The sequence below is a fragment of the Ochotona princeps genome, chromosome 2 (genome assembly GCF_030435755.1).
Source record: "Ochotona princeps isolate mOchPri1 chromosome 2, mOchPri1.hap1, whole genome shotgun sequence".
NCBI classification, from domain to species: Eukaryota; Metazoa; Chordata; class Mammalia; order Lagomorpha; family Ochotonidae; genus Ochotona; species Ochotona princeps.
In genome coordinates, this window is record NC_080833.1 from 150,371,209 (window position 1) to 150,398,535 (window position 27,327).

The following is a 27,327-nucleotide window of genomic DNA, read 5'->3' on the forward strand; positions in this document are numbered from 1 at the left end:
CTGATGCAGGAACCTAGCAGCAGAGGATGGTCCTCTGGTGCCGGACGACAGCAGGGAGGATGGTCCTGTTGTACCGGACCCCAGCAGCAGAGGAGGATCCTCTGGTGCCGGAACCCAGCAGAGAGAGATTCCACTACTGTCGGACCCCAGCAGAGAGGAGGGTCCTTTGCTGCAGGAACACAGCAGAGAACAGGGTCCTCTGCAGCCGCACCCCAGCAGAGGGGAGGGTACTCTGATGCCGAATACCTGAAGCAGAGAGGGGTCTTCTTCTGCTGTACCCCAGCAGAGACCAGGGTCCTCAGCTGCCTGTCCGCAGCAGGAAGGAGTGTCTTCTGGAGCCTGACCCCAGCAGAGAGGTCCTCTCCTGCTTCCTCTCTTTGGTGTTCAGCAGGATAGGAGGGTCCTTGGCTGCTGGACTCCAGCAGAGAGAAGGGTCCTCTGCAGCATTTTACTCGCTGGACCCTAGCACAGAAGAGGGTCCTCACGTGCTAGACCCAGCAGAGAGGAACGTCATAGGATGCCAAACCCAGGCAGAGAGGTGGGTCCTCTGCTGCTTCCTCCCTGCTGGGGTCCAGCAGAGGAGGTCCACTGCTTCCGGACCCCAGCAGTGAGTGGTTCCTCTGCTCCTGCACCCCAGCAGAGTGAAGGGTCCTCTGTTGCCGGACCCCAGCAGAAGAAGAGTGTCCTCTGCACCCCGACCACAACAGAAGAGGAGGTTCCTCTGCTGCGGCCTCTCTTTGAAGTCCATGAGGAAACGATGGTCTTTAGAACTTCTTCTCTGCTTAGGTCGTGCAGCATAGGAGGGTTATCTTCTGCAAGGGTTCAGCAGGGAGGAGGGTTCATTCTTCTGGACCTCAGCAGGGACGATGGTCCTCTGCTGCCGGACCCCAGTGGAGAGGAGGGTCATCGGCTGCCAGAAACCATCAAAGTGGTGGCTCCTTTGCTGCTACCTCTCTGCTGGGGTCCAACAGAGTGGAGGGTCTTCTGTTTCCAGACCCCAGCAGCAGAGCAGGGTGCTCTGGTGCTGGAAAACAGCAGGCAGTAGGGTCCTCTGCTGCCAGCACCATCAGCAGAGGTGGGTACTCTGGTGCCGGAACCAAGCTACAGAGGGGAGTACTCTGATGCTAGAACCCAGCAGCAGTGGAGGGTCCTCTGGTGCTGTCGGACCCCAGCAGAGAGGAAGCAGCAGAGGACTCGCCTCTCTGCTGGGGTCCTACAGAGTGAAGGGTCCTCTGCTAGCAGACCCCAGCAGCAGTAGAGCACCCTCTTCTGCCGTAAACCAGCAGGGAGAATGGTTCTCTGCTGCCAGTCCCAGCAGCAGAGGGGGGGGGTCTCTGGTGTGGGGCCATGGCAGAGAGTAGGGTACTCTGCTGCCGGACCCCAGCAGAGAGCAGGGTCCTGCGCTGCAGGACCCCAGAAGAGAAGGAGGGTCCTCTCGTGCTAGACCCCAGGAGAGGAGGGTGCTCTGCTGGGGGACTCCAGCACATAGGAGGGTCGTCCTGTGCTGGACCCCAGCAGAGAGGGGTGTCATCTGGTGAAATACCCCAGCATAGAGAAAGATCCTCTGTTGCTGGACCCCAGCAGAGAGGGAGGTCCTCTGGTGCCAGACCCTAAAAGCAGAGGAGGGTCCTCTGTTGCCAGACCACAGCAGGGAGGAGTGTCCTCTGCTGTCTGACCTGAGCAGTAGAGGATTGTCCTCTGGTGCCAGGCCCTAGCAGAGATGATGGTCCTCTGCTGCTCGAGCAAGCTGAGAGGAGGGTCCTCTGGTGCTGGACCCCAGCAGAGAATGGTGTCCTCTGTTGATGGACCCCAGCAACAGAGGAGGGTTCTCTGTTGCTGGACCCCAGCAGAGTGTAGGGTGTTGTTGTGCCTGACCCCAGCAGAGAGGAGGGACTCTGCTGCCGTACCAAGGCAGGGAGGAGGGTCCTCAGCTGCAGGAACCCAGCAGAAGGAGGGTCCTCTGGTGCCAGACCCAGCAGCAGAGGGAGTCCTCTGGTGCCGGACCCTAGCATCAGAGGGGAGTCCTGTGCTTCCAGACACCAACAGCAGAGGGAGGAACTCTGCTGCTCGACCCCAGCAGATCATGGGTGTTGTCTGTTGCCAGAACCCAGCATAAGGAGTGTAATCTGCTACCAAACCCCAGCAGGACAAGGAGGTCCTCTGGTACTGAAACCCAGCAGCAGAGGGGGGTTCTTTGCTGCCAGACCCAAACAGCATAAGGGGCTCTCTGCTGCCGGAATCCAGCAGAGAGGACTTCCTCTGCTGCCGGACATCAGGAGAGAGTAGGGTCTTCTGCTGCCGGGCCACAGCAGAGAGGAGGATCCTCTGTTGCTGGAACCCAGCAGAAGAGGAGGGTCCTCTGCTGCAGGACACCAGTAGAAGAGTAGGATCCTCTGCGTGTCCTCTCTTTGGGGTCCAGTAGGAAACAAGGTTCCTGTGCAACTTCCCCTCTGCTGTGGTCCAGCAGCAGAGGCGGGACCTCTGCTGCAGGGGTCCAGCAGGAGAGGAGGGTCCTTTGCTGCTACCTCTCTACTGGGGTCCAGCAGCAGAGGTGGGTCCTCTGCTGCCGCACCCCAGCAGCAGAAGGCGGTTATCTGGTGCTGGACCCCAGCAGAGTGGAGGGTCCTCTGCCGCTGGACCCCAGTAGGAGAGGAGAGTACTTGGGTACTGCACCACAGCAGAACAAGGTGTTCCTCTGGTGCCGGACCCTAGCAGCAGAGGGGAGTTCTCTGCTGCAGGAACCCAGCAGAAGGAGTGTTCTCTGCTGCCAGACCCCAGGAGCATACGGAGGTCCTCTGGTGCTGGACCCCATCAGCAGAGGGGGATCTTCTGGTGCTGGATGCCAGCAGCAGAGGAGGGTCCTCCGGTGCTAGACCCCAGCAGAGAAGGTGTCCTCTGGTTTCAGACAACAGCAGCAGTGGTGGATGCTCTGCTGCTGTACAATGCAGAGAGGGTGGTTCTCTGCCACCAGACCCCACCTGGGAGGAGGGCCCTCTGCTTCCGGAACCCAGCAGGGAGGAGGGTCTTCTGGTGCCGGACCTGAGCAGCAGAAGTGGGTCCTCTGCTGATGGACCCCAGCAGGGAGGAGGGTCCTCTGCTGCAGGAACCCAGCAGAAACAGGGTCCTCATCTGTCGGATCCCAGCCGAAGATTAGGGTCCTGTGCTTTGTCCTCTCTTTGGGATCCAGCAGGAGATGAGTGTCCTCTGCAACTTCCTCTCTGCTGGGGTCCCATAGCAGAGGAGACTCCTCTAGCCTGGGGTTCAGCAGCTGAGAACCCTCCTCTCTGCTGTGTCAGACAGGAGATGACGCTGCTCTACTGCTGAGATCTGACAGCAGGAGAGGAGGGTCCTCTGCTGCTGGAACAGGAAAGAAGAGGAGGGTCCTCTGCTTCAGGACTCCAGCTGAGAGGAACGTCCTCTGCTGCTTCCTTTCTGCTGCACCCCAGCAGAGAGAAGGGTCCTCTCATGCTAGACACCAGCAGAGAGGATGGTCCTCTGCTGCTTCCTCTAAGCTGGGTTCCAGCAGAAGAGTAGGGTCCTCTGCTGTCGGACGCAGCAGCAGTGGAGGGTCTTCTAATGCCAGGCCCCAGCAGAGAGGAGGGTATTCTGCTGCTCCACCCCAGCAGAGAGGAGGGTCCTCTGGTGCCCAATCCAAGCAGCAGAGGGGGTTCTCTTTGGCTGGACCTCAGCAGAGAGGGGGGTCCTCTGGTGCCTGACCCCAACAGCTGAGGGGGTCCTCTGGTGCCGGACCACAGCAGTGAGGAGGGAGGACCTCCACTCCCGGAAACCAGCAGAAGAGCGGGGTCCTCTGCTGCCAGACCCAACAGAAGGAGGGTCCTTTGCTGCCAGACCCAGTAGCATAGAAACGTCCTTTGGTGTTGGACCCCAAGAGCAGAGGGGGTTCTCTGCTGCCGGACCCCAGCAGCAGAAGGCGGTCCTCTGGTTCTGGACCTCAGCAGAGTGGAGGGTCCTCTGCTGCCGGAACCCAGCAGAAGTAGGGTCCTCTGCTGCCAGACCGCAGCAGCAGAGCAGGGTCATGTGGTGCCGGACACCAGCAAGAGAGGGGGTCCTCTGGTGCCGGACCCCACCAACAGAGGAGGGTCTTCTGCAGCCGGACCACAGCAGGGAGGAGGGTTCTCTCATTCCGGACTTCAGCAGGGACAATGGTCCTCTGCTGCTGGACCCCAGCAGCAGTGGGGGGTCATCTGGTACCACACGGAGCAGCAGATGAGGGTCCTCTGCTGCCATATCCCTGCAGGGAGGAGGGTCCTCTGCTACCGGAACACAGCAGAAGGAAGGTCCTCTGCTGCCAGACCCCAAAAACAGAGGGGAGTCCTCTGGTGGCAGAACCCAACAGCTGAGGGGGGTCCTCTGGTGCCCGACCACAGCAACAGAGGGAGGACCTTCACTCCCGGACACCAGCAGAAGACGGGAGTCCTCTGCTGCCAGACACAGCAGAAGGAGGGTCCTTTGGTGTTCGACCCCAAGAGCAGAGGGGGTTCTCTGCTGTCGCACCCCAGCAGCAGAAGGCCGTCCTCTGGTGCTGGACCCCAGCAGAGTGGAGGATCCTCTGCTGCTCGACCCCAGCAGGAGAAGAGAGTCCTCGGGTACCCGACCACAGCAGCACAAGTGATTCCTCTGGTGCCGGTCCCCAGCAGGGGGGTGTCCTCTGGTGCCAGAACCCAGAAGCAGTGAGGGGTCCTCTAGTGCCAGAAACAGCAGCAGAGGGAGGACCTCTGCTTCCGGACTCCAGCAGCAGAGGGGGGTCCTCTGCTGCAGGAATCCAGCAGAAGGAGGGTTCTCTGCTGTAGGACACCAGGAGCATAGGGGAGTTCTCTGGTGCTGGACCCCAGCAATAGAGGGGGGTCTTATGTTGCCGGACGCTAGCAGCCGAGGAGGGTCTTCCTCTGCCGAACACCATTAGAACAGGGTCACCTGCTGTTTCCTCTCTTTGGGGCCCAGTCGGGGATGAGGGTCCTCTTCAACTTCCTCTGTGCTGTGGTCCAGCAGCAGAGGAGGGTCCTCTGGTGCTGGACCCCAGTAGAAGAGTAGGGTCCTCTGCAGTGTCCTCTCTTTGGGGTCCAGTAGGCAACGAGGGTCCTCTGCAACTTCCCCTCTGCTGTCGTCCAGCAGTAGAGGACAGAGTCCAGCAGAGGAGGGTCCTCTGCTGCTGGACCCCAGAAGCAGACGGCAGTCCTCTGGTACTGGACCCCACGAGCAGGGGACGTTCCTCTGCTGCCGGACCACAGCAGAAAGGAGGGTCCTAGGCTTCCGGACCCCAGCAAACAGGATCGTCCTCTGATGCCAGAACTTTGCAGAAGAAGGTGGTCCTCTGCTGCCGGACGCAAGTAGAAGAGGAGGGTCCTCTGCTGCTTCCTCTCTGCTGGGATCCAATGAATAGGCGGGTCCTCATGTACTGGACCCCAGGAGAGAGGAGGGTCGTCTGCTGCCTGACCACAAGAGAGGGGAGGTTCTCTGCTGCCAAACAACAGCACAGAGGATATTCCTCTGGTACTGGACCACTGCAGAGAGGATCCTCTGCTGCTGGAGCCGGCAGAGAGAGGTGAGTACTCAGCTTCTGGACACCAGTAGAAGAGGAATGTCCTCTGCTGCGTCCTCTCTTTGGGGTCCAGCAGGGAGGAGGGTCCTCTGCTGCAGGGGTGCAGGGTCCTCTGCTGCCAAACCCCAGTAGCAGAGGGGGGTCCTCTGCTGACGGACCCAACAGAGAGGAGTGTCCTCTACTGCTTCCTCCCTGCTGGGATTCAACAGAGGAGGACCTCTGCTACCGGACCCCAGCTGCTTAGGAGGGTCTTCTGGTGCCAGATCCCAGCAGAATTGGGGTGTTCTCTGCTGCCACACCCCTTAGCAGAGGAAGGTCCTATGCTGCCAGACCACAGCAGAGGAGTTTCCTCTACTGCCGGAACCCAGCAGAGAGAAGGGTCCTCCTCTTTGTCCTCTCTTAGGGGTCCAGCAGGAGACGAGTGTCCTCTGTAACTTACTCTCTGCTGTGGTCCAGCAGCAGAGGATGATCCTCGGAAGCTGGGGTCCAGCAGTAGAGGAGGATCCTCTGCTGCTGGAACACAGCAAAAGAGGAAGGTCCTCTGCTGCGGGACCCCAGCTGAGTAAAGGTTCCACTTCTGCTTTCTCTCTGCTGTGCCACAGCAGAGAGGAGGGTCCTTTGCTGCTGGACCAAAGCAAAGAGTAGGGTCCTTTGCTGCTTCCTTTCTGCTGGGGTTCCTAAGCAGAGGAGGGTGCTGTGCTACCGGACACAACAGCAGTGGAGGGTCCTCTGCTGCAGGACCACAGCTGGGAGGAGGGACTTTCGTACTAGTCCGCAGCAGAGAGGATGGTCCTCTGCTGCCTGAACCCAGCCGGGAGGAGGGGCCTCTGCTGCCGGACCCCAGCAGAGAGGAGTCTTCTGATGCCGGACCCGAGCAGCAGAGGAGGTTCCTCTGATGCCGGAATAGAAGCAAACGAGGGTCATCGGCTGTTGGACCCCAGATGGCAGGAGGGTCCTCTGCTGTATGAACCCAGCAGCAGAGCAGCGTCCTCTGCTGCTGGACCCCAGGAGTAAGGAGGGTCCCTGCTGCTCGACCCCAGCAGAGACTAGGGTACTCTGGTTTCGGACCTCAACAGAGAGAGGTGTCCTCTGGTGTCGGACCCCAGCAGCAGAGGATGGTCCTGTTCTGCGGTACCCGAGCAGGGAGGAGGGTCCTCTGCTGCAGTACCATAGCAAGCAGGAAGGAACTTTGTGGCCGGACCCCAGCAGCAGAGTTGGGTCAACTGGTGCCCAACCCGAGCAACCTAGTAGGGTCTTTGGGTGCAGGACCTCAGAATGGAGAAAGGTCCTCTGCTGCCAGACCACAGCAGCAGAAGCTAGTCTTCTGCTGACGGATACCAGCAGCAGGGGGAAGTCCTACGCTGCCGGACCCCAGTAGCAGAGGGGGTTCCTACAGTACCGGATGCCAGCAGATGAGGGGGGTCCTCAGGTACTGGATCCCAGCAGAGAGGAAGGTCCTCTGGTGCCAGACCCCAGCAGCAGAGGAGTGTCCTCTGGGCCCGGACCCCAGCAGCAGGGAGGTGGGTCCTCTGATGTGGAACCCCAGGAGCGGAAGAGGATCCTCTGGTGCAGGACCACAGAAGAGAGGAGGGTCCACCACTACCGGACCCCAGCAGAAAGGAGGGTCCTTTGCTCCCAGACCTCAGCAATGAAGAGGGTGCTCTGGTGCCAAACATCAGCAGAGAGTAGGGTCCTCTGCTGCTGTATCCCAGCAAAGAATAGGGTCATTTGCTGCCAGACTCCCGCAGACAGGAGGGACCCTGCTGCTAGACCCAAGTCCATCAGGGAAGAGTGTCCTCTGGTGCTGGACCCCATTAGGAGAGGAGGCTCCTATGCTCCCTGGCACTAACACTGAGGAGGGACCTCTGCTGCCAGACCCCAGCAGAACAGGAGTGTCCTCTACTGCTTCCTCTCTTTGATGCCCACCCGGAGAGGAGTGTCCTCTGCAGCTTCCTCTCTGCTGGGGTACAGCAGAGAGGAGAGTCCACTGGTGCCGGACCCCAGCAGAAGAGGAGTGTATTCTCCTGCGTCCTCTCCCTGGGGTGCAGCATGAGGGGAGGGTCCTCTGCAACTTCTTCTCTGCTGTGGTCCAGTAGAAGGGAAGCACCTCATTGCAGGGGTCCAGCAGAAGAGGAGGATGGTGTGCTGTTGGACCCCGGAAGGCAGGAGGTTCCCGTGCTGTTATACCCCAGCAGGGAGGAAAATCCTCTGCTGCCCCCCTCAGCAGCAGAGGAGGATCCTCTGGTGCCAGATCCCAAGAGCAGAGGAGTGTCCTCTGCTTCCAGACCCCAGCATGGAGGAGGATCCTCTGTTGCCGGAACCCAGTTGAGAGGAGGGTCCTCTGCTGTCGGATCCCAGCAGGGAAGAGGGTCCTCTGCTGCCTGACCCCAGCAGGGAGGATTGCTCTGCTGCCGGACCCCAGCAGAGCAGGGTTCTCTGCTTCATCCTCTCTTTGGGGTTCAGCAGGAGACAAGGATACTTTGCATCTTCCTCTCTGCTGAGGTCCAGCCGCAGAGGAGGGTCCTCTGTGGCTGGACCACAGCATGGAGGAGGTATCTATGCTACTTCCACTCTGCTCCACTCCAGCATTGTGGAAGTTCCTCTGCTGCCAAACAACAACAGCTTGGAGAGTCCTCTGCTTCCGGACCCCAGCAGAGAGGAGGGTCCTCTGCTGCCAGACCCCAGCAGAACAGGAGGTTCCTCTGCTGCTTTCTCTCTTTGCTGTCCAGCAAGAGAAGAGGGTCCTCTGCTTCCTCTCTGCTGGGGTCCATCAGCAGACGAAAGTCCTCTGCTGCTGAAATCCAGAAGGAGAGGAGGGTCCTCTGCTGCCAGACTCCTGCAGAGGGGAGGTTCCTCTATTGCTTCCTCTCTGCTGGAAACTAGCAGAGACAAGTGTCCTGTCGTGCTAGACCCCAGCAGAAAAAAGGGTCCTCTGCTGATGGACCAAAGCAGCTGAGGAGGCTCCATTGTTGCCAGACTCCAACAGCAGAGGAGGGTCCTTCTGTTCCGCACCGAAGCAGCATAGGATGGTCCTCTGCTGAAGGACCCCACCAGCAGAGGAGGGTCCTCTGGTGCCAGAACCCAGCAGCAAGGAGGGTCTTCTTCTACCGGACCCCAGAAGTAGAGTAGGTTCTGTGGTTCCGGACACCAGCTGCAGAGGAGGGTCCTCTGTGGCTGCTGGACCCCAGCAGCAGAGAGGAGGGTCCTCTGTGGCTTCCTCTCTGCTGCGGTCCAGCAGAGAGGATGGTCCTTTGGTGCTGGACCGCAGCAGAGAGGAAGGACCTCTGATGCTTCCTCTCTGCTGGTGTCCAGCAGCAGGGATTAGGGTCCTCTGCTGCCGCACCCATGCAGGGTGGAGGGTCCTCTGCTGCCGATCCCCAGCAGGGAGGATGGTCCTCTGCTGCTGAACCCCAGCAGGGAGGAGGTTCCTCTGCTTCCGGATTCCAGAAAGTTTTCTGGGTACCTCATCTGAGAACCATCAGTGCTAGTCAGCTGGTGTGTAATTCCAGTCTCAGAGGGTCCATGGGCACGCTGACATGTGATCCCAGATTCCACTGGGATTGGGGAATGCTGAATTAGGATCGAGGTCCAAGAGGGCTCGTGGGTACACAGACATGGGACCCGAGGTCTCACAGGGCCCATGGGCACACTGATGTGGGATTCCAGCTCCCAGAGGGTCCGTGTGCACACTCACATGGGATTCCAGCTCCCATAGGTTTCGTGGGCTTTCTGACTGGGACTCCACATCCCTCAGGGCCCCTGGGGACCGTGACGTGGAACTCCAGCTTCTAGTTCTCCTTGTGCCCTAGTTTGTACCTTGCTGGGGAAAACAGACAGCCACTTCCTAGCACAGAGGCCTGGCCTGATGCAAGGCCACAAGCGTCCTCCACCCCCTCCTGATCCTTCATATGCGGGCTGTTCGGCCCAATCTTCAAGGGACACATATAAAGGAATTCTGTCCAGGATTCCCACCTGATACTAGGATGGCTGGGGCTGGACCTTCAGTGCTCAAAATGCCTCAGCCAACCAGGGGTAGAAAGGGCAGCTTATGCGCCCTCTCATGGCCAGCAGGACTCACTGCAGGACGCTCCTCCAGGCTCTGCTACACAAACAAGGGAAACAATCCCAGGCTAAGAGAAATTCACTCTCAAGGACACTCTTTGGAGCAGTTGCACAGAAGTCCCAAGACAGAAGCCCTACGCACACCCTTGGTGTCTGCATTGGCAGACAAAAGCAGTCTTCAGTCACAGAACACTCCCTACCACCCAGGACAGCAGCTTTCTTTCACTTCCTTCCCTCCTGCATGCCTGTCTGAATCTGTCTGTTTTGTTTGAAGCACAAAGGAACAGAGAAGGAGAGAGAGCAATCTTTCTTGCATCTGCTGGCTCACTTCCCAAGGACCACCACCAGAGCCAGATATGGCTGGGCCAGGACAAGCCTGGGAACCAGGAGCTTCCTCCACACGTCAAACAGGGGCACAGGGGCACAGGGGCACAAGCCCCTGCGCCATTCTCCACTACTCTCCCAGGGGCATCGGCAGGGAGCTAGACTGCAGGGGAAGCAGTCAGGACTTAAAGCAGCACCCATACAGGCCATCTGCCTGGCAGGCTGAGGCTTGAGGCCCTCGGACACCACGTAGCACCACCCCAACCCGCTCCACCGATTCCACCCCAGCAGCATTCTTCAGCAGCTCCTTCACCAGGCCCGTGAATGTACTTGTCCTCCAGTCTTGCATAACTTTTGCTGTGTGTGCTGAGAGAGCAGAGAGCACCAACAGGGCATCCAGGCATGCTGCTACTCTACCTGTCTAATGAGATGGACCTCTGTGGAGAGTACATGTCAGCTGTTGAGGTGTCTTGTGGCAGGTGGCACATTAGTGGCAGCTGATGGTCCCCAGGTGGCCTGCAAGAGAAAGAGTCTTAAATCCAGGATGCCCCTGGAGTATGGTGAAGCATTCGCTGGTGAACGAAAGTCCAATGGCATTTGGTAGGGGGTTGTGGGGCCAAATTCCTGCCTCCAATGCACACGATGGCGATGCCTGACACGCCCTCCCCCAAGTGTTTCCTAGGATGCCCTGAAGAAGGCAAAATGGTCCTCGTGAACCCATGCCTGCCCATGGCATGGGAGGGCCTATTTTGTGCAGGCCTTGGTTGCTCCCAGGCCACCGTCCTACCTGCTGGAAAGTGGGACTGCATGTTCCAGGGTGCTCTCGCAGAAGCTAAGGCCTGGGACTTCCTATTCCAGATGACTGGTGTCCTTTGGTGCTTACTTGTCCTTCCACTGTTCCATCCTTAGAATCCCACAAGCCCAGACACCACCCAGCTAGGCAGAGGAAGGCCGAGTGCTGTATCACCCTAACTGCCACCCCACACATGCAATAATACATGAAGGCCTCTCTGCAGCCCATCGGGGAGCAGTTGCACTTGCTAAAGAAAGCCCAGGCCCTGTCCCCAAGGGTGCTTTGTGATGAAAGGGGGTAGTGGCAAGGTTTCCGGTGAGCTCATCTGCGAAAGATCAATGCTAGCCAGTCAGTGAGTAACTCCAGGTACCAGAGGGTCCTTCTGCACACTGACGTGGGACTCCAACTCCCAGAGTGCCTGTGGGCACACTGACGTTTGTATCAAGCTCCTACAAGACCCATGGGCACAGTGACATGAGACCCCAATTCCCAACAGGACACATGGGCACGCTGAACTAGGACTCAGTATCCCAGAGGGCCCATGTGCACACTGACATGGGTCTCCTGTTCTCAGAGGCCCATGAGCACGCTAATGTGAGTCTCCAGCTCCCATAGGGACTGTGGGCACGCTGACATGGGACTCCATCTACCACAGGGCCTCTGGGTGCCCTAATGTGGAAGTCCAGCTCCCAGCGCTCTCCCCATGTCCTATGCGGTATCTTAATGGTGAAGGCACACAGCCACTTCCTAGCACAGAGGTCCGGGATGATGCAAGACCACAATCATCCTCAACCCCCTCCTGGACCTTCATTTGCAGGCTTTTCAGCCTTACCCCAATCTTCAAGGGACAAGTATCCAGGAACACTCTCCAGGACCCCCACCTGACACTAGGATGGCTGGGGCTTGGCTGTCTAGTGTTCAAAAGGAATGAGCCCAACCAGGAGGAGAAAGGGCAGCTTATGCGCCCTCTCATGGACAGCAGGACTCACTGCAGGACGCTCCTCCAGGCTCTCCTGCACAAGAGAAACAAACCCGGTCTGAGAGACATTCACTCTCAAGAACACACTTTGGAGAGGTTTCACAGGAGTCTCAGGACAGAAGCCCTACGCACACCCTTGGGGTATGCATTGGCAGACAAAAGCAGTCTTCAGTCACAGCACAGCACACAGCACACAGCACACAGCACACTCCCTGCCAGGAGGCCAATAGCAATCTCTCTCTTCCTGCCTTCTTGCCTGCCTGCCTGAATCTGTCCTGTTTGCTTGAAGCACACAGGAACAGAGAGGGAGAGAGAGAGCAATCTTTCTTACATCTGCTGCCTCTCTTCCCCAGGGACCACCACCAGAGCTAGATGTGGCTGGGCCAGGACAAGCCCGGGAACCAGGAGCTTCCTCCACATGTCCCACAGGGGCACAGGGCCACAGGGGCACAAGCCCCTGCGCCATCCTCTGTTGCTCTCCCAGCACCATCGGCAGGGAGCTGGACTGCAGAGGATGCTGTCAGGTCTTGAAGCAGCACCCATACAGCTGTACTGCACACAAGCCTCGCAGGCTGAGGCTTGAGGCTTGACATTTTAGGACCCCTCCCCAACCACCAAAACCCGCACCACCCGACTCCATCCCTTACCAGTTTCTTCAGCACCTCCTTCAACAGGCCGGTGAAAGCACCTGTCCCCCTTGCTGGCACAACTTTGGCTGTTCCGTGCTAAGAGAGCAGCGGGCACCAACAAGGCATCCAGGCATGCTGCTACTCTACCTCTCCTGGTGAGAAAGCCTCTGTGGAGAATACACGTCAGCTGTTGGGGTTTCTTGGTTCAGGTGGCACATCAGTGGCAGCTGATGGTTCACAGGTGGCCTGCAGGAGAAAGGGTCTTGAATCCAGGATGGTCCTGGAATAGGGTGAAGCATTCCCTGGTGAACAAGAGGGCAATTGCATGTGACAGGGCACTCTGGAACCAAATTCATGCCTCCAATGCACACGACACATGTTTAATATGATGCCTTCTAGAATGGAATATGGTCCCTGTGATCCCATTCTTGAAGATGGCATGGGAGGCCCTCCCTTTTGCAGGTTTGATGGCTCCCCATCCACCATCCCTGCTAGACAGTGAGAATGCATGTCCAGGGTGCTCTTGCAGCAGCTAAGGCCTGGGACTTCCTATTCCAGATGACTGGTGACCTCTGGTGTTTACTTACCCATCCACCTGCTCCTGGCTTAGGAGCCCACATGCTCAGATTCCACCCAGCTAAGCAGAAGAAGTCCGAGTGGTGTATCACACTAACTGCCACTCAACAAATGCAAAAATGCACAAAGGCCTCTATGCAGCCCATCAGGGAGCTTCACCACTTGCTTAAGAACACCTAGTTCCTGCCCTTAATGGTGCTCTGTGAGGAAAGAGAGTGGTGTAAATGTTTCCAAGGATCTCATCTGTGAAAGACCAGTGCTAGTCAGCTGTTGAGTAACTCCAGGTCCCAGAGGGTCCATGGACACACTGACGTGGGACACTAGCACACAGAGGGTGCGTGGGCACAATGACCTAGGATTTCAACTCTCAGAGGGACCATGGACAAACTGATGTGAGTCTCCATGTTTCAGAGGCCCCTTGGAGAGACTGATGTGGGACTCCAGCTCCCACAGAGCCTCTGGGTGCCCTGACGTGGAACTCCAGCTCACAGGTTTCCCCAGTGCCCTCTGATGTTCCTTGCTGGTGAAGGCACACAGCCACCTCCTAGAACAGAGGCCTGGGCTGATGCAAGGACACAGGCATCCTATACACACACCTGGACCTTGGTATGCGGGCTGTTCTGCCTTGGACCCCAATATTCCAGCATCCTGTGTCCAGGAACACTGTCCGGGAGCACCAGCTGATGCTAGGATGCCTTGGGCCAGGCCGTCTTGTGCTCAAAAGGCCTGAGCCCACAAGGGGTAGAAAGGCAGCTTTGCATGCTCTCTCGTGTACAGTTGAACTCACGGCAGGACGCTCCTCCCGTCTCTCCTGCCCAGACATGGGAATCAAACCTGGCCTGAGAGAAATTCACTATCAAGGACACTTTTTGAAGTGGTTTCACAGGAGTGCCAGGACGGAAGACCTACGTATGCCCTTGGGGTCTGCATTGGCAGACAAAAGCAGTCTAGAACCACAGGACACAGCACACAGCACACACCCACCGAGCTAGGCAGAGGAATACCACGTGTTGTATCACCATAACTGCCACTCCACACATGCAAAACCACATGAAGGCCTCTCCGCAGCCCATCAGGGAGCTGCTCCACTTGGTAAAGAAAGCCAAGGGCCTGCCTAGGGTTGCTCAGCCAGGAAAGGAGGTGGTGTAAATGTTTCTGAGGACCACATCTGTGAAAAATCAGGGCTTGTCAGCCTGTGTGCAACTCCAGGTCCCAGAGGGTCTGTTGGCACGCTGATGTGGGACTCCAGCTCTCAGAGGGCCTGTGGGCACGCTGATGTGGGACTCCAGCTCCCAGGTTTCTCCCCGTGCCCTAGGTTGTACCTTGCTGGTGAAGGCACACAGCCACTTCCTAGCACAGAGCCTCAGCCTGATGCAAAGCTACAAGTGTCCTCCAAACCCTCCTGGACCTTGGTATGAGGGCTGTTCTGCCTTGGACCCCAATCTTCCAGCGACACATATCCAGGAACACTGTAATGGACCCCCACCTAACACTAGGATGGCTCTGGCTGGGCCTTCCTGTGCTCAAAAGGCCTAAGGACAACCAGGGGTAGAAAGGGCAGCTTTGCGCACCCTCTCGTGGTCAGCAGAACTCATTGCATGACGCTCCTCCAGGCTCTACTGCACAAACAAGGGAAACAAACCTGGCTTGAGAGACATTCACTCTCAAGGACATTCTTCGGAGAGGTTGCACAGGAGTCCCAGGACTGAAACACTACACATGTCCTTGGGGTCCTCGTTGGCAGACAAAAGCAGTCTAGAGCCACAGCACAGTACACAGCACACAGCACACTCCCTCCCAGGAAGCCAGCAGCTTTCTTTCTCTTCCTTCCTGCCTGCCTGTATCCCTCTGTCCTGTTTGCTTTGAAGCACAGAGGAACAGAGAGTGAGGCAGAGCAAACTTTCTTGCATCTGCTGGCTCACTTCCACCAGAACCATCACCAGAGCCAGCTGTGGTAGGGCCAGGACAAGCCCGGGAACCAGGAGCTTCTTTCACATGTCATAAAGGTTCATGGGGAACAGGGGCACAACCCCTGCACCATCCTCCACTGCTGTCCCAGGATCATCAGCAGGGAGCCTGATTGCAGGGGAAACAACCAGGACTTGAGGCAGCACCTATACAGGCCATCTGCCTGGCAGGCTGAGGCTTGACACCCTTGGACACCACACTGAGGCCCCAGAAGACGGGGTTCCTGAGGTGGACCCTCTCGCTGAGGCCCCAACAGAGAGAGAGGGTCAGGCTATGAGGATCTCTCTCGATGAGGCCCCAGCAGAGGGGTTCCGAGGGTGACCCTCTCGATGAGGCCCCAGTAGAGCAGGTACCGAGTAGGATCCTCTCACTGAGGCCACAGTAGAGAGAGAGGAGGTGTCCGAAAGGGACACTCTCGCTGAGGCTCCAGCAGAGGGGGTCCTAAGGGGCCCCCTCACACTGAGGCATCCACAGAGAGGGAAGGGGGCTCAGGGAGCACTCTCGCTGAGGCCCCAGCAGCAGAGTGGGTCCCGAGTGGTACCTTCTCACCTAGGCCCCAGCAGAAAGGTTAGATGGCTCCGGGTGTCCCTCTAGCTGAGGCCCCAGCAGAGGGTGTCCCGAGGGGTACCTCTTGCTGAGGCCCCAGCAGCGAGGGAGGGGTTCGCCGGGGGTTCCTCTCGCTGTGCCCCAGCAGAGGGGGTCCCATGGGAGACCCTCTCGCTGAGGCCCTGGCAGCGTGGGAGGGGTCGCCGGGGGTCCTTCTAGCTGAAGCCCCAGCAGATGGGGTCCTTAAGGGGACCCTCTCGCTGAGGCTCCAGCAGAGAGAGAGGGAGGGATCCGAGGGGGACAATCTCACTGAGGCCCCAGCAGAGGAGGTCCCAAGGTGGACGATCTCGCTGAGGCCCCAGCAGAGGGGGTCCCAGGGGAACCCTCTTGCTGAGGCCTCAGCAGAGAGAGAAGGGGTGGCCCGAGCGGGATGCTCTCGCTGAGACCCCAGCAGAGGGGGTCCCGAGGGAAATCCACTTGCTCTGGCCCTGGCAGAAGGGGTTCCGAGGGGACCCTCTAGCTGAAGCAGCAGCAGCGAGGGAGGGAGTCGCCGGGGGTCCCTCTCAATGAGGCTGCAGCAGAGATGGAGGGGTTATCCGAGGGGGACCCTCTTCCTGAGGCCACAGCAGAGAAGGAAGGGTGCTCTGGTTTCCGTATTGCTGAGGCTCTAGCAGTGAGGGAGGGTGGCTCTGGGGGTCCTTTTTGCTTAGGCCCCAGCACACGGGGTCCCGAGGTGGACCCTATCTCAATGCCCCAGCAGAGATAGAGGCTCTGGCTCGGAGGGTTCCTCTTGCTTTGGCCCCAGCAGTGAGGGAGGGGGCACTGGGGGACCCTCTCGCTGAAACCCCAGCGGAGGGGGTCTCAAGGGAGTCCTTCTCGATGAGGCCCGAGCAGATGGAATCCCGAGGGGACCCTCTCGCTGAGGCCCCATCAGAGGGAGACAGAGAAAGGGTGTGGTTGTGAGTCCCTCTCACTGAGGCCCCAGCAGAGAGAAGTGGGGTACAAGTGGCACCCTCTCGCTGAGTTCCCACCAGAGAAGAACAGAGAGAGAGGGCAGCAGACGGTCCCTCTCCCTGAAGTCCCCAAAGAGGGGGTCCTGAGGGGAACCTCTTGCTGAGGCCCAAGCAGAGAAAGAGAGAGAGAGAAAAGGGGGCCGAGGGTCCCTCTTACTGAGACCATAGCAGAGAGAGAGGGGGGCTCAGGGTCCCTCACTCTAAGTTCCCAGCATCGAGGGAGTGGGGCTGTGGCTGTTCCTCTTCGCTGAGGCCCCAGCAGAGGGGGTCTCAAGGGTGACCCTCTCGTTGAGGCCCCAGCAGCGAAGGATGCGGTTCTGAGGGGGACCCTCTCGCTGAGGCCCCAGCAGAGTGGATCCCGTGGGGAAAGGCTGTTGCGGCTCACTTGGAGAGTGAATCATCGGACAGAAGATCTTCCTCACTGTCTCTCCTCCTCTCTGCATATCGGACTTTGGAATAAAAAAAAATAAAAGTCCATGAAGCCCTCTTGGTAGCTCATCAGGGAGATGCTCCACTTGCCAAAGAACGCCCAGAGCCTAAATCTCAGGGTGCTGTGCAAGGAATGGGGGTGGCGGTAAGGTTTCCCGGGACCTCATCTGGCACAGTACAACCCCAGTGGGCTGGTGTGTAACACCAGCTCACAGAGGGCCTGTGGGACGCAGGTGCGGGACTCCAGCTCTCAGGGCCTCCAGGATGCTATTGTTGGACTCCGCTCCCAGAGGGCCTGTGGGAATGCTGACATAGGACACCACCTCCCAGGGTTCTTTAAGTGCCTTGCTCTTTTTTTTTTTAATTTTATTTTAAATTCATTAATTACATTGTATTATGTGACACAGTTTCATAGGTACTTGGATTCTCCCCACCCCTCCCCAAACCCTCCCACCATGGTGGATTCCTCCACCTTGTTGCATAACCACAGCTCAAGTTCAGTTGAGATTCCCCCATTGCAAGCATATACCAAACATAGAGTCCAGCATCTTATTGTCTAGTCAAGTTCAACGGCTTCTTAGGTATACCCTCTCTGGTCTGAAGACAGAGCCAGCAGAGTATCATCCCGATCAATTAAAAGCTCCAACATACCATCAGCAAAAATTTACCTCATTATGGAATTAATTGACTTAGTAATGAGTAACCAATATGGTAAAAGTAAATGCGATTTCTTATCCACCTTCTGTGACCACCTCATTGACATTTCAATTTTGGTTTATACACAATATATAACATTCATAACATAACTTGTTATACATAACATCATATCATCTTAAATTAAGGCAAACATGTGGTATTTAACCTTTTGGGATTGGCTCATTTCCCTTAGCATTATGGTTTCCAGTTTGGCCCATTTGGCCACAAAGAACTGCATTTTGTTTTTTTTAATAGCTGAGTAGTATTCCATGGAGTAGATGAACCATAGCTTTCTTATCCAATCCTCTGTTGATGGGCATTTTGGCTGCTTCCATGTTTTTGCAATTACTGATTGTGCTGCTATGAACATAGGAGTGCATGTTGGTTTCTCATAAAACAAGTGTTCTGGATATATTCCTAGGAGTGCTATTGCTTGGTCATACGGTATGTTGTATTTGAGTTGTTTGAATGTTCTCCATACTGATTTCCATAGAGGCTGTACCAGCCTGCAGCCCCACCAGTTTGGAGTAGGGTTCCCTTTTCCCCGCAACCTCGCCAACAAGTGTTGTTGGTGCTTTTATTCATGTGGGCCAGTCTTACTGGCGTTAGGTGGTACCTCATTGATGTTTTAATTTGGATTTCCCTTATTGCCAGGGAACTTGAGCATTTTTTCATATGTTTATTTGCCATTTGGGTTTGTTCCTTTGTGAAGTGTTTGCTCATTTCCCGTGCCCATTTCTTGAGTGGCTTGTTTGTTTTGACATTTTGGTTGTTTTGTAGCTCTTTGTATATTCTGGAGATCAGCCCTCTATCACCTATGTCGTGTGCGAAGATCTTCTCCCATTCTGTGGGTTGCCTTTTTACTTTGTTGATTGTTTTTCTAGCTGTACAGAAGCTTCTTAGTTTGATGAGGCCCCACTTGTTTATTTTGGTCTTAATTTCTACTGCATTTGGAATCTTTTTTAGGAAGTGAGGGCCTACCCCTAAGTGTTCCAGTGTGTTTCCAACATTTTCTTCCAAAAGTTTGAAGGTTTCTGGATGTAGGTTTAAATCTTTTATCCATTTGGATTTGATCTTAGTATATGGTGAGAGATGTGGGTCTATCTTTTTGTTTCTGCAGGCTATCAACCAGTTGTCCCAACAGCATTTATTGAACAGACCTTCCCATTTGCCTGGGTTGTCGTTTGTCTTTTTGTCAAAGATTATTTGGCTGTATTTGTGTGGGTTCCCATCTGGTGTTTCTATTCTGCTCCATTGATCTTCTTCTCTATTTTTTTGCCAGTACCAGGCTGTTTTGATAACCACTGCCCTATAGTATGTCCAGAGGTCTGGGACTGTGATTCCCCCTGCTAACTTCCTGTTCTTGAGAATGGTTCTAGCTATTCGTGGTTTTTTGTGTTTCCAGATGAACCTTTGAATCATTGTTTCCAGATCTGTGAAGAATGTTTTGGGCAATTTGATTGGGATTGCGTTGAATGTATATATTGCCTTTGGCAGTATAGACATTTTAATGATATTGATTTTACCTATCCAGGAGCATGGGATGTTACTCCATCTTTCTAGATCTTGTTCAATTTCTTTTTTAAGTAGTTTGTAGTTTTCCTCAAATAGGTCTCCAACATTTTTGGTTAGGTTAATTCCCAGATACTTCATGCTTTCCTTTGTTACTTTGAATGGTATCTTGCTGGTCAGATCTTTTTCCAACTTGGGGCTGTTAGCATACACTATGGCTGTTGATTTTTGTTCATTAATTTTGTACCCTGCCACTCTACCGAACTCTCGTATAAGTTCTAGTAGTCTCTGTGTTGAGCCTTTTGGCTCTTCCATATAAAGAATCATGTCATCTGCATATAGTGAAAGCTTGACTTCTTCATTTCCCATTTGGATTCCTTTGATTTCTTTTTCTTGTCTTATGGCCTCAGTGAGTACCTCTAGAACTATGTTGAATAGCAGCGGAGAAAGCGGACATCCCTGTCTTGTTCCAGATCTCAGTGGGAAGGGTTCCAGTTTTTCTCCATTCAGTATGATGCTAGCATTGGGTTTTGCATATATTGCTTTGATTATGTTGTGGTTTTTTTCATCTATGCCTACCTTGGTTAGGGTCTTTAGCAGGAAGTTGTGCTGGATTTTGTCGAAAGCTTTTTCTGCATCTATTGATACTATCATGTGATTCTTGTTTTTCAGTTTTTGGATGTGGTGTATCACATTTATGGATTTCCGAATGTTGAACCATCCCTGCATTCCAGGGATGAATCCTACTTGATCTGGATGAATGATCTGTCTGATGTGTTTTTGAATTCTGTTGGCTAGGATTTTGTTGAGAATCTTAGCATCAATGTTCATCAAAGAGATAGGTCTGTAGTTTTCCTTCTCTGTAGGATCTCTGCCCAGTTTTGAGATTAAGGTAATGTTGGCTTCATAGAATGAGTTTGGAAGGGTTGCTTCCTTTTCTATTGTTTTGAAGAGTTTGTAGAGGATTGGGGTTAGTTCTGTTCGGAATGTTTTGTAGAATTTTGGAGTGAAGCCGTTTGGGCCTGGGCTTTTCTTTGTTGGGAGGTCTTTAATCACTGATTCAATCTCTGCTTCAGTTATGGGTTTGTTCAGGTTGATTGTTGCCTCTGGGCTAAGTTTTGGCAGGTTGTGTGAGTCTAAGAACTTTCCCATTTCTTGGTGGTCTTCTGATTTGTTGGAGTACAGTGCTTTGTAGTAATTTCTGATTATGTTCTTAATGGTTGTAATGTCTGTTGTTATGTTGCCTTTTTCATCTTTGATGCTGTTAATTCTTGCTTTCTCTTGTTTTTTCTTTGTCAGTCGGGCCAGCGGGGTGTCTATTTTGTTTATCTTCTCAAAAAACCAGCTTTTTGATTTGTTGATTTTGTGTATGGTTTTTTTTATTTCTATCTGGTTGATTTCCTCCCTTGTTTTGATGATTTCTTGTTTCCTGTTGTGTGTGGGGCTCATCTGCTGCTGCTTTTCCAATTCCTGGAGGTGTGTGGTTAGTTCCTGTATTTGGCGCCTCTCTTGGGCCTTGACATGAGCTCCAATTGCGATGAGTTTACCCCGTAGCACTGCTTTGGCAGTGTCCCACAAGTTTTGGAATGTTGTATCAGAGTTTTCATTGGTTTCCATAAATTTTTTGATCTCATCTTTAATTTCTTCCCTGACCCATTGTTCGTTCAATAGCATATTGTTCAACCTCCAAGAGTTTCTATATTTCCTTGGGCATTTTGAATTGCTGATTTCCAGTTTCATTCCGTGGTGGTCTGAGAGGGTACATGGTATGATTTCTATCTTTTTGAAGTTATTTAGATTTGCTTTGTGTCCTATCATGTGGTCGATCCTGGAGAAGGTGCCATGTACTGCTGAAAAAAATGTATAATCTGTGGTCTTAGGATAAAAAATTCTATAAATGTCAACCAAGTCCAGTTGTTCTAATGTTTGTACGAGCTCTGTTGTTTCTTTGTTGAGTTTTTGTTTTGTTGATCTGTCTATAGTTGTTAGCGGGGTGTTAAGATCGCCCACTATTATTGTGTGTGTATCTATGTCTCCCCTTAAGTCTGTAAGTAGTTGCTTCACGAAGCTAGGCGCATTGGAATTAGGTGCATATATGTTCACGATTGTAATTACATCTTGATGGATCAGTCCCTTCACCAATATATAATGTCCTTCTCTGTCCTTTTTGATGTCTGTCAGCTTGAAGTCTAGGTCATCTGAGATTAGAACAGCTACGCCAGCCTTTTTTTCTCGTCCATTGGCATGAAATGTCTTTTTCCATCCCTTCACTTCAAATTTCTTACAGGATTTTCTGGTTAGATGTGTCTCTTGTAGGCAACATATAGTTGGGTGCTGTTTGATGATCCATTCCGTTAATCTATGCCTTTTGATTGGTGAGTTTAAGCCATTTGTGTTTAGAGATAATATTGAGAGCAATTGGTTTTGGGCCGCCATGAGTGTAAGTGTGCAAGTGTGTATTTGCGACTATTAGAGTTTTTGATTGGTTGACTTTTCTTGTATGGATTTTAGTGGGGAGGTCTTCCCATTTGCCATCTTTGATGTTGGTTTGTATTTTTTCTTTCTGGGTTTAGCACCTTCCTGAGGAGATTTTCCAGAGCTGGTTTCGTGTTGATGTATTCTTCGAGTTTCTCTTTACTGTTGAAGTATTTGATTTCATTCTCAAATATAAATGAGAGCTTTGCTGGGTACATTATTCTTGGTTGGCAGTTGTTTTGTTTCAGGATTTGATAGGTTTTACCCCATTCTCTCCTTGCTTGGAGCGTTTCTTCTGATAGGTCGGCTGTGATCCTGATTTCCCTTCCCCTGAAAGTAATCTTATCCTTTTTTCTTACTTGTCTTAGAATGGTTTCCTTGTATTCACTTGAAGGTAGCTTGAGGACCACATGTCTGGGAGACGATTTGTTTGGGTCGTATCTACTGGGGGTTCTTTGTCCTTCCTGGATTTGTGCTAGATTTATATTTCCAGTATTCTGGAAGTTCTCCTGTATTATCTCATTGAGCACTCGTTGCAAGCCTGTCTCCTTTTCCACTCCTTCGGGAAGGCCTATTATTCTAATATTTGATTTTTTGAGGTTGTCTTTCATTTCCTGTATGGACCTATTGGCTTTCTCTAGATTTGTCTCCAACTGTTTGATGAGCTGCTGCCTTTCATTCTGATTGTCTTCCAATTCTGATATTCTGTCCTCTGCTGTGTTCATTCTGTTGGTTAGGCTTTCAATTTTGTGCTCTATATCGAGGATTCCCTTTTTGACTTGATTTATTTCTGCAGTGATATAGTTTTCGAATGCCTTAGACTCTTCCCAGTGCTTTTCACTCTCTCTGACGAATTTCGTCATTAGCTTCTTAAAGTCCTTATCTGATAGTTCCTCTATGTCTTCATCTTGCATCTCAGATATTGGGATTAGTTTTTGGTTGTATTGGGAGGGAGTGCTTGATCTTTCCTCTGGGTCATTGCTTTTTCTGATACTTCTCCTCATTGTGTTTTTACTTCTTGTTGTTTTGAGATTTTAGCGGTGATTCAGCTGAGCCGGCTCTGGTTTGGGGTCTCCGGCTGAGCCCAGCAGGGCTTACTGCCTGAGTCACCAGCTGCTTTCAGGGTCTGTAGATCACAGCCCCGAGTTGGGTCAGGAGGCTTTGTGGGCCAGCCCTAGTGCCAGGCCCCTTCCCCTGTGGCTCCCTCTCAAAGGCAGTGCCCTACAGATTCACTCTGCCGAGCCGCGCCTGGGTTTTGGGTCACAAGGCTAATACAGCGGGGGTCTCTGCCTCAGTGCTGAGCCGAGACTCTCCTTCAGGGCTTGAGGTTAGCACAGCAAGGGCTCCTGCTGCTCGGTGCCTAAAATCCCCAACCCCGGCCTGTGCTGGGTTGGAAATCTCCGCGGCCTCAGTGCCAAACTCGGAAGCGCTGCTCCGCCGAGGGCTGCAACACCACAGGCAGGTCTTTCCGAGCGGGCTCCTGCTGGGAAAACCTGTCGGGCCAATTCAGCTGAGCCCGCTCTGGTCTGGCCTCTCTAGCTGAGCCCAGCTGGGGACTCCGCCCTGAAGAAGCCACTTCCTCAGCTGCACTCTCTCAAGGATGGAAGCGGATCTCTGAGAGGCACAGAGCCCTTGAGGTGAGACGTGCCCCCACTAGTCTGCTCCTCTGCCCAGGACGTGAGGCCCTGTCGAGCGTTGCCCAGCCTCTGGGGCTCAGGGCGAGTCCAGCAACAGGATCCACTGACTCTCCCGCAGCCAGTCCACAGCTCGGAGCCGATATGGGGATCTCTGAGCCCCAGTCCCACAGTGCCGCTCCTGTTCCCTCTGCACTCTCCCAGAGCCGCTGAGCAGCGGGTAGGCAAGCCTCTGGGAAATCTCCCCTGCTTTTCCTCCACTTCTGCAGGGATAATGCACCCAATGATCAGTCCAGTAGCCTCCTCTGGGGGCTCCTGCCTTCCAGGGGACTGGTGCCCCTGTCGGTGTGGGCGCCTATCCTTCCAGCCGCCTCTGTTTTCCCTGGGGCGGTTGAGCCTCTGCCGCCTTCCCCCTGCCTGGGATCGTGACTCACAAGGTTTCTCGCGGCGTGCTGTATATTCTTTCCTACTTTTTGCAGCTGTTCCTTCACGCTGTGTAGATCTTCTTGCTTTAGTGAACTCCAGTGACCTTCTCACTCTTCTCCCTACAGTTTCGCGCCTCCTGGCCTGTTTCTCTGCTGGATCGGCTCCCCTCGTTCCCTACTCCACCCTACACCAGCTCTCTGCAGTCGGCCATCTTTTTCCAAGTGCCTTGCTCTTAAAGGCACCCTGACACTTCCTATCACAGAGGCCCGAACTGATGCTAGGCCCCAAGCGTCCTCCGCCCCTCCCTTCCGGGCTTTGGTATGTGGGCTGTTCGGCTTTGGAGCCCTGATCTTTCAACAACACGAGTACCAGAATACTGTCTGTGACCCACACCTCACCCTAGGATGGCTCGGGTTGGACTGTCTAGAGCTCAGAAGGCCTGAGCCCACCAGGGGTAGAAAGGATAGATTGGTGCCCGGTGCCGTAGCCTAGCAGGTAAAGTCCTCGCCTTGAACGAGCCGGGATCCCATAGGGGCACCAGTTCTAATCCCGGCTGCTCCACTTCCCATCCAGATCCCTGCAGCCTGGGAAAGCAGTCGAGACGGCCCAAAGCTTTGGAAACTTGCACCCACATGGGAAAACCAGAAGAGGCTCCAGGAACTGGGTTCGGATTGGCGTGCACCAGCCATTGTGTCTCACTTGGGGAGTGAATCATCGGACGGAAGATCTTCCTCTCTGTCTCTCCTCCTCTCTGTATATCTGACTTTGGAATAAAATAAATAAACTTGTAAAAAAAAAAAAAGGGAAAAGAAAAGAAATGAAAAAAAGAAAAGAAAGAATGGCGGCTTTGGGCGCCCTCTCGTGGCCATCAGCACTCAGTGCGGGATGCTCATCCAAGGCTCTCCAGCATGGATGAAGGTCCTCTGCTGCTGGACCCCAGCAGGGAGGAGTGACCTCTGCTGGCAGACCCAAAAAGAGAGGAGGGTCCTCTACTGCCGGACGCCAGCATAGAGAAGGGTCCTTGGATGTTGGACCCTAACAGAGGATGGTCATCTGGTGCTGGAATCCTAGCAGAGAAGAAGGTCCTCTGGTGCTGGAACTCAGCAGAGAGGAGGGTCCTCCGCTTCTTGACCCCAACAGCGAGGAGTACCTCTGCTGCTGGACCAGAGCAGAAGACGAGGCTCCTCTGGTGCTGCACTACAGCAGAGAGGATGGTCCTCTGCTGACAGATCTCAGAAGAGAGGAGGGTCCTCAGCTGCCAGACCCCAGCAGAGAGGAGGGTACTATGGTGCCGGACCCCAGCAGAGAGGAGGGTACTCTACTGCTGTACCCCATCAGAGAGGAGGGTTCTCTTCTGCTTCCTTTTTGCTGGACCCCAGCAGAGAAATGGGTCCTCTCATGCTAGACACCAGCAGTGAGGGTGGTTCTCTGCTGCTTCCTCTCTGCTGGGGTCCAGCAGAAGAAGAGGGTCCTCTGCTGTTGGACACAGCAGCAGTGTAGGGTCCTCTACTGCCGGGCCCAGACAGAGAGGAGGGTATTCTGCTGATTCACCCCAGCAGAGAGGAGGCACCTCTGGTGGTGTACCCCAGCAGAGGGGGGTGTCCTCTGGTGCTGGACCCAAGATCATAGAGGGTTCTGTTTTGCTGGACCCCAGCAGCAGAGTGGGGTCAGTTAGTGCCTGACACCAAGAGCAGAGGAAGGTCCTCTGATGCCTGACCGCAGCAGGGAAGAGTGTCCTCTGCTGTGGATCCCAGCATGGAGTAGGGTCCTCTGCTGCCAGAACCCAGCAGAAGGAGGGTCCTCTGCTGCCAGACCCCAGCAGCAGAGGGGGGTCTTCTAGTGCCATACCCCAGCAGCAGAGGGTGATCCTCTGGTACCAGCAAACAGCAGCAGAGGATGGTCCTCTGGTACCGGACTCCAAGAGCATAGGAGGTTCCTCTGCTGCCAGACCACAGCAGGGAGGAGGGTCCTTTTCTTCCAGATCCTGGCAGGGTAGAGGATTGTCTGCTGCCAAACCCCAACAGCAGAGGAGGATCCTCTGGTGCCGGACCAGAGCAGTAGTTTAGAGTCCTCTTCTGCCGGAACACAGCAGGGAGGAGGGTCCTCTGCTGCACGATGCCAGTAGAAGAGTAGGGTCCTCTGCTGTGTCCTCTCTTTGGGGTCCAGTAGGGAATGAGGGTCCTCTGTAACTTCCCCTCTGCTGTGGTCCAGCAGCAGAGTATGATCTTTTGCAGTTCCTAACAGCTGGGGTCCAGCAGCAGAAGGCGGTACTCTTGTGCTGGACCCCAGCAGAGTGGAGGGTCCTCTGCTGGTGGACCCCAGCAGGAGAGGAGAGTCCTCGGGTACCGGACCACAGCAGCACAAGTGGTTCCTCTGCTGCAGGACCCCAGAAGCATAGGGGAATCCTCCGGTGCTGTACCCCAGCAACAAAGGGGGGTTTTCTGTTGCTGGACACCAGCAGGGAGGAGGGTCCTCTGCTGCTGAAGGCTAGTAGAAGAAGAGGGTCACCTGCTGCCTCCTCACCAGGGTCCAGTTGGGGATTAGAGTCCCCTTCAACTTCCTCTCTGCTGTTGTCCAGCAGCAGAGTTGGGTCCCCTGATGCAGTAGTCCAGTAGGAAAGGAGGGTCCTCTGCTGCTTCCTCTCTGCAGGGGTCCAACAGAGATGAGGGTCCTCTGGTGCTGGACCCCAGTACAGAGGAGGGTCCTCTGCTGCCGGAACCCAGCAGAGGCGGGTCCTTTGCTGCTACCTCTCTGCTGGGGTCCAACAGAGTGGAGGGTCCTCTGCTTCCAGACCCTAGCAGAGAGGTGTGTCCTCTGGTCCCTGACCCCAGCAGAAGCGGATGGTCCTCTGGTGCCGGACCACAGCAGAAAGGAGGGTCCTCTGCGAATGTACCCCAGCAGAGAGGAGGATCAGTTACTGCCAGACCCCATAGGACAGGGTGCTCTGCTGTCGGACAACTGCAGAGAGGAGGGTAATCTACTGCTGGACCCAAGATGACAGGATGGTCCTCTGCTGTTGGGCCCCAGTCCATTAGAGAGGAGGGTCCTCTTGCTACTGGGTTCCATTAGGAGAGAAGGGTCCTGTGCTAGCTGACGCCAGCAGGAGAGAAAGCTCCTCTTCTGTTTAAACCCAGCAGAGATGAGAGTCCTCTTCTACTTCCTCTCTGCTGGAATCCAGAAGACAGGGGGTTCGTCTGCTGCAGGACCCCAGCAGAGAGTAGGGTCCACTACTGCTGGACCCCAGCAGCACAGGAGGGTCCTCTGCTCATGGAACCCAACAGAGTACAGGGGCTTCTGCTGCCGGACTACAGCAGAGGTGTGTCCTCTGCTGCCGGACTCCTGCAGCGGAGGTCGGTCCTCGGGTGCCGTATTCCAGCAATGAGGAGAGTCCTTGGCTGCCGGATTCCAGCACTTAGGTTCCTCTGCTGCAGGATCCCAGCAGGAAGCAGTGTCCTCTGAAGCTGGACTTCAGCAGAGAGGAGGGTATTATGGTGCTGGACCACAGCAGAGAGGAGGGTCTTCTGGTGCCGGACCCCAGCAGAGAGGAGGGTCCTCTGCTGCTTCCTCTGAGCTGGGGTAGAGCACACAGGAGGATCCTCTGGTGCTGGACCCCAGCAGAGAGGAGGGTCCTCCATTACTCAACCCAAGCAAATAGGAGGGTCCTCTGCTGCTTTCTCTCTGCTGGGGTCCAGCAGAGGAGGGTCC